General features: G+C 47.9%; 1 protein-coding gene across 3 annotated transcripts in view; it reads left to right on the forward strand.

Annotated features, from left to right (window-relative positions):
* Window positions 1-18,721, forward strand: part of Znf536 (zinc finger protein 536) — a 452,253-nt gene that overhangs the window by 259,331 nt on the left and 174,201 nt on the right. The gene's annotated exons all lie outside the window — the stretch shown is intronic.

Consider the following 18,721-nt stretch of genomic DNA (forward strand, 5'->3'; position numbering starts at 1 on the left):
GTCCCAAACCTGAGTCTTCCCAGCCCTCTTCTCTAAGCTAGGCTCCCATGCTCTATTACAGAGCTCCTAATCCAGTCCTGAAATACAGGAGCTTACGGCCCATGCTTTCTAGCTTGTGATTCCTGGGTCAGAGTCCTTCGCTGTTGACCTCAGCCTTAGGGTCAGGAGTCTGGAGACCTTCGCTTCAGTTTGCTCCGTTCTCACCTTGACCCGATATTCAGCCTCTGCTTGCCTCAGTTTCCTCGTCTGTGCCTTGGGTTAGTGGTTAATTTCTTCTCTGAAGGGATGCTGTGATAGTAAATTCAAATCACACAGAGAAAGCCGAGCGTGGAGGAGCAAGCACATAACCCCAGCACTTAGCCTGAGGCAGAAGGATCGTGAGTTCAAGGCCGATCTGAGCCACAAAAGGAAAATTTTTGTAGCAAAACAAACAAAATGCGACCCATTTGAGAGGCATTCTAGGCTCAGAAATTTTTTCACAGAACGCTAATGGTAGGAAGGGAAAGTTAGTTTTTACCAGCATGTGTCTACTCTGCCCTAAATTTCACTATAAGGTTCACAGGTCAGTCTAGAACATTCCAGATGTTCCTCTGCTGTTCGCTGAAGCGCTCCTGGACAGCCCCTCCATCCGAGACTAACCATAGTTTGGAGCAGATAGTACCCCACCTGTCTTGAATACTTCGTTCCCATTGTCAGCTGAATGAATCTGCTCAAGGGTTACAGGAAGAGGGGGCGAAACCAACACTGGGGCGCAGACCCGGCAAGAAGCTGGGGGCAGAAGGTCTAAAGGGCTTTCAGTGTTTTGGTTGGCTCTTTCTTGCTCCTTCAAGAGGCTTTATGAAGAGAGCCCTGGAGGAGATAACAGTGGTGTCTTTCACAATGGAAAGGTCAGCCAACATGTGTTTATTGAGCGACTCTGCGGGCCAGCCTTTCGCTTGGCTTTTGTCGGTGATTATGAGACAGGCAGACCCACGGGGTCCTCTTGGTAAGTCGGCTGCAATCAAGCCACGTGATAAAAATTAGCGAGCGATCCACAGCACTGTGGTAGTGTGCAGAAATGTTCAGAAAATGGTTCTGAGGGGACCAGGGAGGCCAGGACAGGCTCTGTGGCAGCCACAGTGACAGGAACCCCGTAGAAGAGCAAAGCAGAGATGGTCAGATGACCCCAGCCTGGAGCAGACAGGTGAAGGCAAGGTGTCACGCGTGAGGAAGACCCCTCAGGCAAGTGAAGCAGGGAGGAAATCTCGTCATCCACTCACCACTCAGCCCCTGCCACCAAGGCCTGGGATGAGGTCCTTGGACTTCCTGGCTCTCCGAGGGCAGCATCTTCCTCTCTGATCAATGCTCTTCCTCCCCAGGCCTCTTTGAAATCTGACTAAGGTTCAGAATGCATGGTTCAGTGTCTCTGGATGCAATTTGGTACCCTAGCAGAATCAAGGGAGATCTGCTGTTACTTGAAAGGATGTTTCTTCCCCTCTTCCTCTGAGTACCTGACCCACAATCATCGCTGACTTTGAAATAATAAACCCATCATAATTATGAGAATTAGTGCGGAGGCTTCTGCCTTGTTTGCTCAACTGAGGTTATTATGGCTGGTTTGAGAGGTGGAAAGGGCGTCCGGAATCGGCTCAGCTGAGACGGCAAAGTCAGACAGATGTGTGTGGGCTGGGGGTGGCCAGGTAGTGAGTGTGGGGAAGAGGCCAGTGGGGGGAGCCTGGAAGTTCCTGTTCCTTGGTCCCTGGGCTGGGTTTTTGGAGATGAAGTCTCCGGAGAAGCTGGACAGCCTGACCTTGTGGGTGGGAATGCTCCAAACTTGCAGACATTGACCCCATGGAGACTCTGCAGGGCAGGGCCTTTCTCAATTTGTTGGGAGTCCTACCTCCTATATAGTATAGAGGTCGAGTCAGAAGTCCTGGCATGGGAAGGGACTTGGGCTGTGCCATTCAAGTGCACATTCAAACCACAGTCCTCCCCATCTTCCTGCCCATGTTCCCCGAGCTGTCTGCTCACCCATCCTCAGCCAGCCTTGTTAAGTATTGAACGGGAAAGCTCCTCCCAGGCTCATGTGTTTGGACACTTGGTCCCCAGCTGTGGCTCTGTTTATGGAGGCTGTGGAAACTTCAGGACTGTGGTCCACGGAGCATAAGGAGCTGAAGGAAGGGCTACTGGCTTGTGGTTCTGCCCCAAGCTCTCTGCTTTCCTAACCTACTAAGGTATGAACAGGCTGCACACTGCAAGCCTCAACAGCCCCCGAGTGGAGGAAGTATCCCCACCACAATGAACTGTGTTTCTGGAAGCCACAAACAAAAATAAAAGTTTTCGTTCCTCGAGTGGGTTATGTCAGGGATTTGTCACAGTTTCCAGAGAAGTAGCGAGTGTGGACCTGCTGGCCACTCTGCCTGCTTCTTTCTGGAAACTTCTACAGGCCCATGACCAGAAATATCTGGCAGTCTCTCTATGGCCTAGGGTGGGTCTGAGCCCACTGTACAACGTCATATACAGTCGCTGTTCCTACTGCACGATCCTGCTGTCCCTGGGCAGCAGGCTCCATCACTTCCTCTTGTGGGAGGAGGGCAGTAGTGATGCAGCAGCCAGGGCAGCAGGTGGGGGAAGCAGAGTTCTTGGGAGGATAAGATTCAATATTCTTATAGGGTATTAAAGAAATAAGGCAGCTGTTAATGCAGAAGTCTTTCTTTGACTTAATTTATTATAATGTATGTGGCTACAATGTAGCTCATACTGCTGTTTTGGATCTGCGTTTTGATTCCCAAAATTGCAATCATGATAGGTGGATTATAACCGTGCTTTAACATACAGATGAGGAAATGTATTCTGGTGCAATTTTCCCCTAAGGAGAAGTCAGAGGATAAGGGGCAGGAGCTTTGTGTAACCTTGCAATGTTTTAGTTGTCTCTCTTGGTTCCAGGGCAGGAATTAGCATGACGGGGACCAGCAGAGCTCCTGTATACGTGAATGGCACCGCTTTGAATGTCAGTCCCCAAGGGCTTCCAAGGGGACCAGAAAACCTGTGCTTTTCTTCCCATATCTAACTGAGCAAAGGTGTGTAGATTTGTCAAACTGTTCCCCTTTCAGGAAATATTTATTCAGTGCTACCCTGGGCCATGAACCTTGCTAATGACCAGTGGTGCCCCAGTAAGTCACCAGGGTCAAAGAGGCACTGGGGAGTAGACATTAGGTGGTAGGTACCTCACTAGGGCATAGGCTAGGAGTGGGGAACACAGGTAGAAAGGGTGGGAAGCTATGAGAAGCCCGAAGGGTTTCGGGTTCCAGGCTGAGTGAGCATCACACAGATGGGAGAGCTGAGCTTCCGTCCTCACTCTGGCAGTGCACGCGGACACCCCCAAGAGCATATGTCTGCACAGACTTTATCCTCAGGCCCAGAAACTCAGCAGAGGCATGAAGGCAGAACAAACCGCCTGATGTGCCTGCCTGGGGCCTGCACCACCCAGCCGATCACAGACTAAAGTTCTGCCTGCCCAAAGCAGACCACCTGCCTCTGGGGTGCGGCTCCCCATAGCACTACAGAGTTGAAGCTGTCTGTGTGGATGCTGGGTTCTGACTGAGGCCAGGCATGGACAGGGAAGGGCCCTACCACAGGAAGGGTTATGGGCAGCCTGGGGAAGTGAGATTCTCCATGCCACTTTTTTTCTCCTTTTCCTCTTTCCCCTCTTCCTTCACAATTCCTTGGAGCTGGACTCAGAGAGTCCAAACCCATCACCCTCTGAAGGAGAGATCAACCCCAGGAGAAGTGGCTAGACAGGTTGAGGGAATAGGAATAGGACCTGGGACTGTAGAGAGACCAGACATCCTGTGTCCTGTGTCACCTTCATAGCTAGGAAGAGCTGCTACAGGGACAAGACAGGCCGTCTGTACTTAGTGTTGGTTCTCCTAGGAGGAGGAAGGGCAGGTCCATGCAGGTGACTTTAGCTCTTCAAAAGAAAAAGCAGTTCCTGGAGATGTCACCATTGTAGAAGAGGCACCCTGTGCTCTCCAGTCCCTCCTACCCTTCGCCCTCTCGGTCGGTATTTATGGGGCATCTCTGTGGCCTAGTGGTTTTAGAGGTATGTGAATGGGTGCAACAGATCTTTCCCAATCTCCAGTGAGCAGACAGTGTAGTGCAGGAGGTTATCGGCCCCATACGTATCCCTTAGCTAAAATCCAGAATTCAAAGTGTTCCAGAATCGGAGACTTTGCACAGAGTACCAGCATCACCTGACCAACACGTGACAGGTGGCAGTCCAAAGCAGTGGCAGTGCATTAAAATATCAGATAATGACTGGCAAGATGGCTGAGCAGGTAAAGATGCTTGCTACCGTGACAGAGTACCTGAGTTTAAGGTTGGAACCCACACAATGGAAGGAGACAGCCAATTTCCCAAAGTTGTTCCCTGACCTCTTCCACACACACACACACACACACACACAGAGAGAGAGAGAGAGAGAGAGAGAGAGAGAGAGAGACTAAATATTTTTAAGTACTTTATATTACTTTTAGCCTGATAATTAGAAGATGGATATAAAACACCAATCAGTTTCTGCTGAGACTTGTGTTTTATCTCCAAACTACATCATTGCACATATGTGAACATTCTGGCTGGGCATGGTGGTGCACGCCTGAAGTCCCAGATTCAGGAGGCTGATGTGGGAATATTGTGAGTTCTGGGCCAACCTTGGATACACTATTTCAGAGCCTGATTTTGTGTGTGTGTGTGTGTGTGTGTGTGTGTGTGTGTGTGTGTGTGTGTGTGTGAAAGCAATGGAAAATTTGACATGCTGCTAGTCCCAAGCATTTTAGATAAAGGATGTTCAGGTGGTCATTCAGAAAGTTCTAGATGACTGAGCAAACCTTGCTTCATCTGGTCAGAGAGCATCTCTTCCAGCACAGGATTCTGGAAACAAGTCCTTATGAATCTGGAGGATGAGCCATTCAAGGTAAAGGTGGAAGGCTCGGCTGGTTTGTCTTTCAAGAAGGAAGATGGATGTGGGGACACACTGAAGTCCAGGAGGGAGAAACCCCCCCACCAGGTGATGGGAGGTCATTATGGGAGCTTAAGATGGTCCAAAGCAGAAAGGATGGGAGACTAGGGACAGCATCTTTATGGTTATCCGGACATCACTGAGAAAAGTTCCTAGGAGGTTACCCATGCTGCGTTCCGCAAGCCCCAACACACTCTTTGCACCATTGCCCACTCCCCACGATAGCTCTGAAGCTCCTCATCGGTTTATTTCTCTTTAAGATCTTTGCCTCTCCACACTGAGATAAGTTTTCCTGGGGCAGAGCACAGGCTTTCCTTCTTAGGTGTGGCCTCCTGGATTGTAAAACTAAGATCCCGAGACTGATCCCCATGTAATGGATGAGGTGCTCAAGAGAAACTCGGGGAGGCAGCTTCAACATGCCCCAGCCATTGAGATAGGATGGTGAGGCGAAAGCTGTGGCCTGTCATTTCCTCCCTTTCACTCTGTCACCTAGCCCCCTACCCATTGGTGTACTCCCTTTTCCACCCCCACCCCGCACTCACCTACTCACCTCAGAAGAATGTTTGCAGGGCAGGTGCCCCAGGAGTCTGCTGGTTCTGGGCCAGAGAACATGGGAATATGTGAAGAACTGTTAAGGTTCCTACCATCAGGAGCCAGGTGACACCCAGCAACAAGAAACCTTCTTGTTCTTTACAAACGGAGCGGGAGAGGGGCAACCAGCTGGTGCATTCCTGCGTGACTCCCTTACCTGGATCGTCACCTGTTGGTTTATCTGGCTTGGTCTGCATTGTGTTTTGGACTTTGTAGGTGGCAAAAGGGGAGGGGGGCTGTGAGTTGAGAATCCACCAGATGGCCTTTCCATCTCATGATCTCACTTGGTTCTCACAAGGGACTACAGAGCAGGTGCCTTGATTCCTATATTACAGGCCATACCACATTGGAGGCTGGGCAAAGTTAGGATGCATTTACAAATAGCTCAGATGCAGCAGTGCCAGGTCAGAACCCAGAGCCAGCTGTGGCAGCCTCTGGCTTTGCAGGGTTGCAGAAAGCAAGCAGCAGATTCCTTTGCCATAAGCACTAGCACCCGGCCATCCGGTTCTCCACCAGTCAGCAGACACCCACCACGCCGTTTGCCCAGATGGCAGAGAGTGAGTACAGGGTGGAATGAGATCTCATCTCACAGACTCAGAAGGACCTCAGTGCCTTCAGCTTTTCAGGCTCCGAGTAGGCCCCCTCAGCTGCTGCAGCCGGTTCAGGAGGATAGGAAAGCCGCTGCAAATCGCTGTGTCTGGAGAGAGTCAGGCTGCCCCTTGGACCTAGGGACTATGTGTCCTGCCACTCGCAGACCTAGAGATGTGTCTTTAATAATTCAGTGGGGTGTGTTTCTTTTATGCATATCCACAGAAAGGCTATGCAGGTTTGATTTTTCTACCCGAAATGTTTCCCAGGACACCAGGCCTAGAGTGGACAGGCTCACTGATTGATGTCTCTGTTCCCTCGTGTGTGGTACAGCTGAATGGGCATTCACTCTGTTCTACGTGTGATGAGACTTCCAGTACCATTTGACATGCTATATGTAGAAGTAGTGTCAGAGAAGGGTGAAGTGTGCCTGTCCCCAAAAACTAGTCAAGGACCCACTCTGGATGGGACTGGAGCTGTCAGTCATCATGAGTAGGGATGGCTGGAGGTTGACTTCTAATTGAGAAGGGCCAGGTGGGTGACTCTAACAGAGGAAAACAAGATGGTAAAGAACTACCAGAAACAGGGCCAAGCCAGTATGGCTCAGTGGGTAAAGGCGATTGCCACCCAAGCCTGGTGACATGAGTTCCATCACAGGAACCCACATAAAGGTGGAAGGAAAGACTGATTCCACAGAGCTGTCCTCTGGAGTCCACATGTGGGCTCTGACACAAGCCACTCCCACTAATAAGTAGATTTAACAAAGTACTGCCAGGAATAAATTCTCCCTCCTGCCATTTGGTGCAGGAGGGAAGAGGGAACCCTTTTTAAAGCAAGTGCAGCACTCATGTTTATCATGCTCTCTGAGATGCCCTGCCTTCTGCGTGGCCTTGGAACTCAGCCTTCTTACAAGGGTCATTCACAGGACATACGCCATGTCCACCATGTGTCTACAAGTACCAAGGTGGCAGCCAGGGCCTGGGCCCCGAGTCGGAACTGGGAGGCAAAGATCTCTAAAGGACTGACAGCTGGATTGACTTCTTTCCCATTGCTGGGGCTCGAACCCAGGGCCTCGAGCACGCAAGAGATGCTTTCTGCCAACACCCTGGATAGATCTGCTGTTGTTGCTATTTATTTCTAATTTTTACATGCCAGACAAAATATTTATCATTACATGGTATTAAAGAGATGGGCATTTATTCAAGACAATTTTAAATCTTGATCTAGTGCTGATGTCTCTCTGATAAAGATTCTCAAATTAAGAGGGCCAGAGGTCCGCAGAGCTCAGAGATGGCAGGAACTTCAGGGCTGGCAATTGACACTTGTTTTCTGCCACTGTTTACTCTTCAATAAAAAATGCATATTTACCATAGCAACCTCCTGATCACGTGGTGCCCTGTCTTACTGCCACCCTCTAAAACAGACTAACTTCTTAAAGAAACACACACATCCTAACAGGAATGCTTTTCAGATGCAAAAATGGGCTCTTTCTGAGGAGGCTTCTTGCCTGCCATTAATGCTGATAAACACATCATCTTTTCAGAAATCATTTTGGTCCTGTATCTTAAATTTAGGACATTGATTACAGAAGCCTAAAGAAAATTACTCTTGGAGGGGCTTTTGATGCTTCAAGGATCTGCTGATTATATTAATACAATGCTAAGTACACAGAGAGAGACAGAGACACACAGACACACACAATCAGACAGTCAGCGAGACACAGACAGACAGACACACACAGAGAGACACACACACATTTGCCGCTTCACACATACACACATCTATATACTAGCTGCCAGCCGCTTGCATCATCTGGAAGGGAGTTCGGCGTGGATTCTAATGACCTGCCGCTTCATCTGTGATTAAAGATTGTCATCTATGCGAAGCTCAATTGCAGCCTGAATTGTTTTTCCGCTGTTAACTTGGGAGAATTGCCGGGGTTTTAAGAGCTGTGCAGAAACCACTCCAACCTGGACTGCTCGGGAAACGAGTACTGATCCCAGTTCTAGAGTTTGAATGTGTGCCATCCCATGAGTCAGGGCATTGGGAGAGACCTCAGGTCACCCCGGAACTTCCTGCCTGTCACCCAACCCTCTGCTACCACCCGTGTTAAGAGCCCCTGTGTATGAAGTACCTTCTGAGCTCTATGATGAGAGCTGTCTTCCCTATCCTGTACAGGCCATTGGGTTATGAGATAAGAGCATGGAACCTTAGAAAGGCTGATTTGCTCGGGATTATATAGCTAAGAATGGGCATAACTTGGCCTTTCTGCTGCTTTTGTTTTGACCTCTTTGAAACAGCCTCTTGCTGTGTGGCTAGGCTGCCCTTCAGCTCCCTGCGTAGTCCAGGCTGCCCTGGACTTCGCAGCCGCCCTCAGCCTGTCTCGAGGGCTGGATTTGCAGGCATGTACCACTAGACCGACTGACACTGGTTTTGGCCTGAGGCATTTTGCATCGTAAAATACTCTGTTCAGCCCATGTTGTGAACCTGTCCACCCAATATAACTATAGAATTTACATGTGGGAACAAAGCGGAGAAACCCCTAGAGAAGGGGTAACAAAACCAGCATCTCCCTTACCCGTGTCCCCAGAGAATTCTAGGGCAGCCTCAGTGTTAACCAGTTTTGGGGTCTTTGTTCTTGTTTGTTTGATTAAGGTCTTTTTTTTCTTGGTTGCTCTTGTTTGGTGGGAGCAGGCTCTTGCTATGTAACCCAGGCATGCCTCTGACTTGTGATTCACCTCTGACCTCTGCCTCCCCATGTGCTGGGATTACAGATATGTGCCATCACACTCAACATGAGCCAAGTTTTTGGGAACTCCCTTTTTGTCCTGATGTGCACCCAAGCCTGGCAGCTGCATGACCCCCGCACAGCACTTAAGTCAGAATCGGGGTACCACTGTCGTCTCTGTGATGACAGAGTCCTGGGGAAGGGACTCCATTGTTTGCATAAGCAGACCTCTGTTGGGCACCCCTGGCAGTGTGGGCCCGGAGCCCGATGACTTTTCGTTGTTGTTTTTAAATTCCTTTCAACTACATGTAAGCCAGTATGAAAACAAGAACATACTGTGAGCCTTTTATGCTTAATGGCTTTGGGGAAAAAATCTGATTGTGAAGTGGGGCAAGGCTCTGTGCCCCAAAGTGGCATTGTGACCTGAACACAGCAGAGGAGAACTGGCCAGACCCTCTGCCCTGCCAGCCAATCCAACCAAGGCGTGTCCATGAGCCATTTCATAATTATCCATCACGACTCTCTCCCTGCTGCTTTAATAGATTATTTAAAATGGTGCGTGTGCCTCCCATGCAGCCTCCAGCCAGCCCCGAACTGTACATACATACAAGCTGGGAGAGGTAATTGCGTATCATGTATCTCTTTGTTCCAGACACTTTTGTAAAAGACTATGTATTATGTATGGTGTGACCTTCAAATGTCAGGAATGTGTTGTGCAATAAACTGTCAATATTTGTGGTTATAAGGTACCAGATGACTTTTACAATAATTGGAACGGCTATATTAAAAGCTTGGATCACTCAGCTGGTTAAAGAGAAAGACACAGGCCAGCATTCACCAGGGACTCGCCTTCTGCCAACTATTAAATGAAAGATATTGCAAGGTGCTTACGATGTCTTCTTTGTTTAAAAAAGAATATGGCATGACACGTCTCCAGGGGAGGCATCGTCTCCGATGCAGCCTTTCTCTTCTCAGTAGGTGCAGTCCCCAGGAGACGACTCGGCTCCACAAGTTATGGCTTTTAGAAAAGATGGGTCCAGCTCGGCCACAGCTGCCTAGGGAAAGAATCCCTCCAGTGAGGGCTCCAACCTGCTCTCTACCCCACCCAAGAAGAAGAGGCTGTAAATTATCTTAAGAGGATCTTAAAAGCCATGTTTTTTCTTCCTCTCTTAGGAAAATAAATTATATAGAAATCTTTGGGGATTTACGGTGTGCTGAAAGTAGCGCTTTCTATAGTTCTTCCTTCCTTCTTTCCTTCCTCCCTCTCCTCCTCTTCCTCCCTCTTCTTCTGAGATAGGAGTTCTCAAGTTATAATAAAGGAAAGTATTTTAATATTTTCAAATAAGTATAATAGTGATCAAGTCATAGAATCTCTGTGTTTTGTGATGTCTCAAGTCATTCGCTGCCAGGCTGCCCACAGCAGCTTCTCTCTCATGAGTGCTAGTCCTAGTATTTAAATCCCAATTTTCTTACCTTCTGAACTTCACAGATAAGTGTTCTACCATGGAACTACATCTCTAGCTCTCTTTTTATTTTTCAGTTTGAGACAGGACCTTTCCAACCTGCCCATGCTGGTTTTGCCTTTGTGATTAGCCCACCTCAGCTTCTGAATGGCTGGGATTATAGGCATGTGCTAACTCTGATTTATTCCAAAAAGTATTTACTCCATTCTCACTGTGAACTGAGTCTTGACCCCGATGTCCAGGGCACTTGTCTTCTGCTTCAGAAGTGAACTGAAGGGCCAGATCAAAGAGTGGGGAAGGCAGAGGGTTCTTCCGCAACCTGATCACAAGTGGCTCCCTTGGAGGTGACATGGGGATGAGAGGCCGATTCCCTCAGAGGCCATGTGGGGCACAAGCCCAAAGAGAAGTGTCCTTGCAAATTTTGGGAAGGGAGCTCCAGGAAGAGCAGGAAGCAGCAGGGAATCTACAAGGTCAGGGCCTGCCTGGGAGAGAGGGACAAAAGCAAAGTGGGAAGGGGGTGAGACCCCACTGGAAGTGGCAGGGTTGAGCAGAGGTTTGGAGATGATCTAGGAGAGCTGGAGATGACGAGAAGAGCAGCCAGCTACAGTAGCTGGCCCCCCGAAACCCCTGTATGAAGCAGAGGCTTTCTTGGGAGATGGCAGCTACTAGTATAGCCCATTAAGCAATGCTTAAAGCATTCTACTGCTTTCCTAACCTAAAGTACCAAAGTTCAAATTCCTCCAAACAAAAACGTGGTCTGGCCTATCACAGCAATACCCCAGTCCCTGGTACCAACATCTCCCTTAGTTACGGTTTTCTATTGCTGTGAGGAGACACCACTATTACGGCAACTCTTAGAAGGAAAACATTTAATTGAGGGGGCTCACTTACAGTTTCAGAGGTTCAGCCCATTATCATCATAGTGGGGAGCATGCGTGCATGCAAGCAGACTTGGTGCTGAAAGAATGTAGGAGTGGCCCACATCTTGTAGGCAATAGGAAGTTGACTGAGACACAGTGACATACTTCCTCCAACAAGTCTATACCCACTCTGACAAAACCACACCTAACAGTGCCACTCCCTTTGAGATTAGGAGGGGTCAATTACATTCAAACTACCACCGTAGATGTGCGGAGCCCAAAGGATATCCCACATCTAATGAATGTATTGTTTCAAGTAATCTGCCCCCTAACCCTGCCTGCTACAGCCACCATCACAGCTCCCAATCTGGATACTAAGAGTGCCTACCAATTACAGTTTGAATCTGGGATGCCCCATAAGCTCACACCTTGGATCCTTGTTCACAGTCAGGAGACACTGTTTGGGGAGGGAGGTGGGCTTGGCTCCTGGATGTAGGTCACCAGGAAAGGCTATAGTCTGGATTCCCCCTCCCTAGCCCTACCTGCATCCTGGTCCACGGTGATGTGTGGAGCCTCCATAACACATTCCCACTAAGTAAGAACTGCCCCACTCCCCTGCCATGATGAACTGAGATTCTCAGAAACCAGGAGCCGAGAGACAAACGACTTCTCTCTCTCCAGTTGCTTCTGCCGGGTATTTTGGCCATAGACATCAAAGTAACGAATGCACTGCCCACAGCCTGTGGGAAGCCTTCAGAACCACAGCGGGAGCCGGCAGCCCACGGATTACAGGGATATTATTAATAGCAGCATCTGTGGATAAGAAAGGAAGAGACCCCACGGGTGGCCCAATCACAGCAGGTGGCTGGCAAGTCCCACAGACTCCCTCTCTGACCATTAAGAAAGGGCTGTGGGCTAGGTAAAACCAGAAGCATGTCTGGCCCACAGTGCTGGATCTGAAGCTCAAGTGTGTCTTGGGGGAAATTTAATCCATGTGTTGCTCATTCGCTTTCACTGAATTCATCAAAAATGTTGCATTAGAGAAGTGATTTGAAACCCTAGTATCTGATGTTTTGTTTCTTTTTAAAAAACATGGTTAAGTCCCATTTCCCCCATTCCAGAGACCTTACTTTTTTGCCAGTCAGCATCAAATTGAGCTATGCTTAGTTTTGAGTTTAGGTTGAAAGTGAGTGGTAAAGCCATAGGGAAGATTCTACTTCCTTACCTCATGAGCTCTGGAGCCGATCTGACGCCCTGGACGCTGTAACCCAGTAGGAAGCTGGCTGATGGTTTAAAACCAAAAACAAAAAACCCCAAATGTTTTTCCCATCCGTATTAATGCTTAGCTGTTGAACACGACTATCTATGGCCATGAGCAAGCTTTAATAAAACAATAGAGAGAGCATGTTACTTCTGACCCATCACAGGAATTCTGTGTTACCACTTGTGTACAAGCGTTATTTTTTTCCAGAAATAAAAGACTCACTTTACTTCCTCAGAATCTTTGCTACCATGATCATTGCTTAATATTTATTTATTTGATTTCTATTTGTATGTGTGAGTATTTATTTGTTTCTATTTATTTATTTTATATATTTATTATAACATTTATCCTAGTGTGTGAATGTATGCCGTGTGTGTGTGTGTTTGTGTGTATGTGTGTGTGTGTGTGTGTGTGTGTGTAGGCCTGAAGAAGGCATTTGATTCCCCTAGAGCTGAGGTTGCAGGTGGGCATGAGCTGTGGGTGCTGGGAACTGAACTCTGCAAGAGCAGTATGCTCTGATCAGCCCAGCTGCCTCTCCAGCCCACATGATCATCGCTTTTCTGGAGCCCGTGAAGTCTAAAGTGTTCAGCATAAAGGAGAGAAGTCAGCATTAAGCTTTGAAGGGGAACTCTGCATTCCTTGGACCTTTCTCCAAGGTCTCCCCCCCCCCCCCCAAAGATCTGAAAGCCTTGTGTGTTTGGGCAAAGGCATTAAGAAGGATGTGCTATCTCTGGGCCTGCTAAGCTGAATGCCCACACCTCTTGGGCTCTGCATAGGTTTGTCCCCCTTCATTAATACTGAGAGTTGTGTTGTTGAGATCTCTGTGCACATTTAGGCTTTCAGAGTCAGCTGACAGGTCATCTCTGGGAATGTAGCGGCTGTTACAGCAGAAGGCCTGTGGAATTTTCGGTACCACAGCATGTGGTGACATAAAGCAGTACACGCTCTGGTGCACAGGAAACTATGCTCCCACAAGCACTGGCTGAGGAAACTGGGATGACGTCATTCCCATCCTCATCACCTACATCATCATCACTGTATTTTAAAGCAATCTTTCTAAAATATATTCTGAGATGTATAAGGGTCAGGCAGCCTGGTATTTACTGATGATACGGGCACAATTCAACAAGACCGGCCCCCACAATTCTTTGATTTATAGGATCACTTCAGAAGTTGGTATAAACCCAGAAGAGGTTGGCCAATTCTCTCTTTCTCTTGAGTTTTTTATATTTAATTAAAATACAATTACATCATTTTCCTAATCCTCTCTTTCTTCCCTCCAAATGTTTCCATGCCCACATCTGTTCTGTTCCCTTTCCAATTTGTACTCTTTCTTTCTTTAACTAGTGTGTGTGTGTGTGTGTGTGTGTGTGTGTGTGTGTGTGTGTGTAAATGTAACTTGCTGGGCCTGTTTAATGTTGCTTATATGTATATGCTTTTAGGACTGACCTCTTGGTATTGGATAGCCATTCGGGGGCTCATCCCTGGGAAAGACTAAGTCTCCCTCTGCAGTAATTGCCTATGTCTTTTCATCTAGGAGTGGAGCCTCGTGAAGTTTCCCCCACATGTTGGCATCCCAACAAGCAGTATCATTATTCAGCTCTTGTTTAGGCAGCCACACTGTCGAGATCTCAGAGGAGTGTCTTCCCTGCCATATCTAGAAGACACAGTCTCACTGCAGACTTTCTGGTTCTCTCATTCTTACACCCTTTCCGCCCCTCTTCTGAGATGTAGCCATAGTCAATCTAGACCATTTCTGTGTCCTAATGTCACTAAAGTTTATTTCCCATTCATACCAGGCCAGCCCGGTGTCCTGCATTGTGATTCTACCATTTCAACTCCTGCATAGGAAGGTGCTGAGGTAGAGAAGGTGTTAGGGTGCTTTGGCACTGTTCTGTTCTTACGTTTCTTCTTCATTGCCTGGAACCAGTCACCTGGTGTCAACCTAGTACAAAGGAAGTTGGGAAATGTAGTCCATGAAGTACAGTACACCAGAAGGAAATACATGTTGTCCTTTACACAGTCTCCCCCTTATCTTTGAGATGTACCCCCGAGTATCTCATTTTGTTCTAGGGTGAGGCCAGGGTGGGTGAATTGAGGCAGTGGGCAGAGACAGCCGGGGGTGTGCTTGGGGCCCCTCCAGCATCTTTGCAGCATCACAGGAGGTAAGAACTGAGGCCACAGAGGGATGAGGAACTTAACTAGGGACAGCTAGACATTGAGCATACAGAACCAGAAGACCCCACCCCCAACTCATCTAGGAGCTGCCCCGGCAAATATATCAAGGAAGCTTAGTGTTTTAGGACAACCTATGGGAAAATCACCCTTACCATTCAAAATCATTTTGTAAGTCAAAAATTTAAAGAGTATCATGCACAAGGTGCCTGTGAATGAAAAATCATGAGCGCTGTACAATCAGAGAGCCAGCCCCGGGGATGGTTTCAGACAGACAGCCCTTTTTCACTTTGACACGCCTGTATTTAAAGTTGGAGGACTTGCCATCCTGAGTATTCACCTTGGATCTGCAGGTTGGTTCTGTTGGCAAGGATGACAAGATGGCCTGTGGTCTTCAGGTGCAGGAGCATCGTCCTCGCAGCTTGATGTCCCCTCGGTGGCTGACCTCACCCAACCATAAGAGGCTTAGAACAAGCAAAAGAAAGGAGGAGACGTAGTTTGTGGCCCTGAGAAGAAGAAATTAGGAATGTCTGTCACCTGACGGCTTTTCCCAAGCATACTCCTAAAACAACTTGAAATGACATGACTCTCTCTCTTGTGTTAACCAGTTCGCAGCTCCCAGTTTATAGCAGTGGCTTCGCATACCTGTTTCTGAAATTCTGAGGCAGAAGCAAGCCCATGCCTCTCAGAAATGCTATCTGCAGCAGCATTTATGTAAGTCATTGCTTTGGAAAAGACGGTCCCGTGCTTTTCAGAAGCATTGAGAAATGATACAGAGCTCACAGGGTCAGTTTCTCGATCAGATGTCATCAGAATACACCCTGGACAGGGGTATGCTAGTACGTCAGGAGCAGACAGGACTGTCTGTCCTTGCCAGAGGATCACAGCAGGCCAGATGGCAAATTCAAACCTGTCCTCGTGACCACTTGTGGAAAGTGTTTTATAGGAGGGAAGAGAAATTCTGCATGTTGAAGGAGAGAGAAATAAAGGTTGAGGACCATTGAGACGGCGTAGTGTGTCAAAGGTGCCTGCTATAGAGGCTGACAGCCTTGTTTTGCTACTCAGGATCGAAGGGAGAGACTAATAATTCATGCATGTTACGCTCTAATTGCCCCAGGCCTGTGCACTTATGGGCACACACACACACTATAGAACAAATATGCAAGTGTAATTTTAAAAATCTCTTAAAACTTTTGAACCATTTGATAGCTGCCTAACCATCTGACAGATGATCATGGAGGCGATTTTGTCATGCCTCTGGAATGACAGCTTTCAGGGTCTGCAGCCACACCAGGGCTGTCCTTCATGCAGTGTCGGTGGGGTACAGCAGCAGCAAGGGCTGGATGTGGTCCAGCAGTGTGGCAGAGGGACACCGTGAGCACTCCCGTACTCTGAGCAGAGTGGGCATCAGGAGCTTCATGTCCTCCAAAGCTCTTGGTTCTTGGGGTTGAATGCAGATTAGCGTGTGCACGCTCACTAGCACCCATTCCAGGACCAGTTTGAACTGGATTCGTCCACCAAGTCCCATGTGTGTGCATTGGGCAGAGACTGCAGAACCGTTCCCAGACTTTCTTGCGCTTGGCTTCCTGCCTCTGTGGACACTTCCTGGGACCACCCACCATTCCCCTTCATTGTGGCCCAGAGTTTGTTTTTCCAGAAGGATTAGTTTAAGAGTAAACGCCATAGGCCTGCTGGCCCTCCCAGAGAAAACTGTTTCTGCGTAAAGTGAAAATTAAACTCTTAAATCTGCAAAGAAAGCTGTTTATCTTTCAAATTTACTCCTTTTATTGGACCACACATATCACGATAGAAAGATAAAAGGGAAACAAATACAGGCCATCACTTAGAGTGACATATAGCCAGGCATAGGTCATCACAACTTCGGGAAAGCCTTCCAAAGCGGGGTATCGCCTCTCCCCATGTTTGCCTAGAACAGTCTGAGCAAGTCCTCACCAAAGCGCCAGTACAAATACGCCCTTCCTCATCACGGACAGAGCTTCTATTCCACACCCACCGTGTTGCTCTTGCACACTGGCACCTTGCAGGAAAAGGCTACCAGTGTGGATCGTGGGAAAGAGAGCTTGAAGGAATTTATTTGCCTTTAGAGGCCTGCACCTGCCTGGCTTCAGCCTGGTATTCAAGCCCTGCTTATAACTGTAAAAGGTGGCTGTTGACCTCCAGACTTAAGTCAGGACACTCCGGGTGTTGATCTCCAGACCTAAGTCAGGGCCCTCCTGGCATCATGGCTTCTCTCAGGTGGTACCAGGCAGAGTTTTAATCTGGCTCATCATTTCTTAAACTGACTCAAAGATCCTAAGAAAAGTAAGTCTGGGTGATATGAGATGGATAGATGTTATGGAATGAGGATGGTGGGGGTGCAGGGATGAACTAAGGGAGCGGGCATTTGAGTTGTTCAAATCTGGGTGGACTTCATGAAGTAGTTCAGGGCAGTCCTCTCACTACTCAGAAGGCTGAGGCAGGAGGATTATGAGTTCAAGGCCAGACTGAGCTACATGGCAAGATGCTGCCTCAAAAGAAAAAAGAAAGGGTAAGGAAGGGAGGGAGGGAGGAAAGAAGGAAGGAAGGGAAAAGGAAGAAGGAGGAAAATAAAGCATAGGTTCGGAGAGATGGCTTAGAAGTTAAAAGTACACACTGCTCTTGCAGAGGACCCGAGTTTGGTCCCCAGCACCCACATCAGGCAGCTCACAGCTGCCCCTAACTCCAGATCCAGGGCATCCCTTGACCTCTTCTGATCTTCTTGTGTAGAGGCCCATATATAGGCACACAGATATATATCACTAAAAAATAAAAATGTCTTAAACAAAACAAGAAAAGAATCTAACAGCTAGAGGTGTGGCTACCTGGCATACACAAGACCCCAGGCTGCTTTCCCACCATAGCAAAAGGAAAGCCTTGGGGACACTCAACTTACAGTTGGTGAATGACCCCCAGGGAGACATTTTGTGGGGCCTGTGGGGCCCAGTTTAGCCACACTGTCTGAGCTTTTCATCCTTACCCATAAGTCATCTCTGGGTGCTTCTCATGTTTGCTGGAATGCCTATAAATCCAGTGCTCAGTGAGTTGACAGGCGTTGGGTAAGAGTTCTGGATATGGATAAACCTAATCTTCCCGTTTGTAAAAATTACGAATTAAAAACTCTCTAAGTAATTGTACCCTCCAAATGGGTCTTCCAATGGTGACAAGGAGAGTTGGGGAGGATCAGATTAGAAGGAGGCCTTCAATGTACTTTTCTGGGGTAGTGATCTGCTCACATATGGTCCAAATGCAGAAAGGATGTTCCACGCCAGGGCGCTTGCACAGCTGCCTGGAGCCAACATCCAAATAAGAATTAAGTGTGTTTGCCTTCATCTCGTTCATGGTCTATAAGTCTGTCCCTTTTGGCCATTAGCAGAGAACACCAGCAATGGATGTTGCAGAATAAAAGCAATTTGCATTTTCCATTGCTTGGAAGGTACAAATCTTATTTATTCTCAGCTCAGCAGAACTCACAGATCTGCTCATTATCTCAGAAGGTTCCCTTGTTCTTATAGTGGAATTTACCACAAGGCCCAGATGGTGGGCTGGAAACCCTGGCTGGGACACCCCCAGGCTCAGGGGCTTGGGATTGGAGGCGAGGCTTCAGCCTCTGCTCTGTGAGGAGGCCAGAGACTTGTGGGGAAGTGAGTCTAGAGAGGGTTCTCTTGCCTCCTCTCCTCAAAGGCACAGATGCTTAAGGCCTGACCCGTTCTGTAGATGTCAGGCCCTGGGTACTGCAATAACACACCCCGAAACACTAGATAGTTTGAGCTTTATTTTCTATTATGTCCAATCATTTCTGTGCAAAAGGCAGCCGTATATAAATTTCATTTTCCTTTATAATGGTTTGGGCTACATAACAAATAACATCAAGATGGAAAAATTTGTATTGATACTTGTCAAGTCACGGCATGGAGATTTCAATGCAGTGCTCGGAGTTTATGGGAGTTGGGAAGCTGAGCTTCTGCACATGGCTTTGAATGTGGCACTGTCTGTTTATCATGGGCTAATTGTGGAACT

Source organism: Microtus oregoni, unplaced genomic scaffold (genome assembly GCF_018167655.1).
Source record: "Microtus oregoni isolate MIOR12 unplaced genomic scaffold, Mior012 000102F_ref0000329, whole genome shotgun sequence".
NCBI lineage: Eukaryota > Metazoa > Chordata > Mammalia > Rodentia > Cricetidae > Microtus > Microtus oregoni.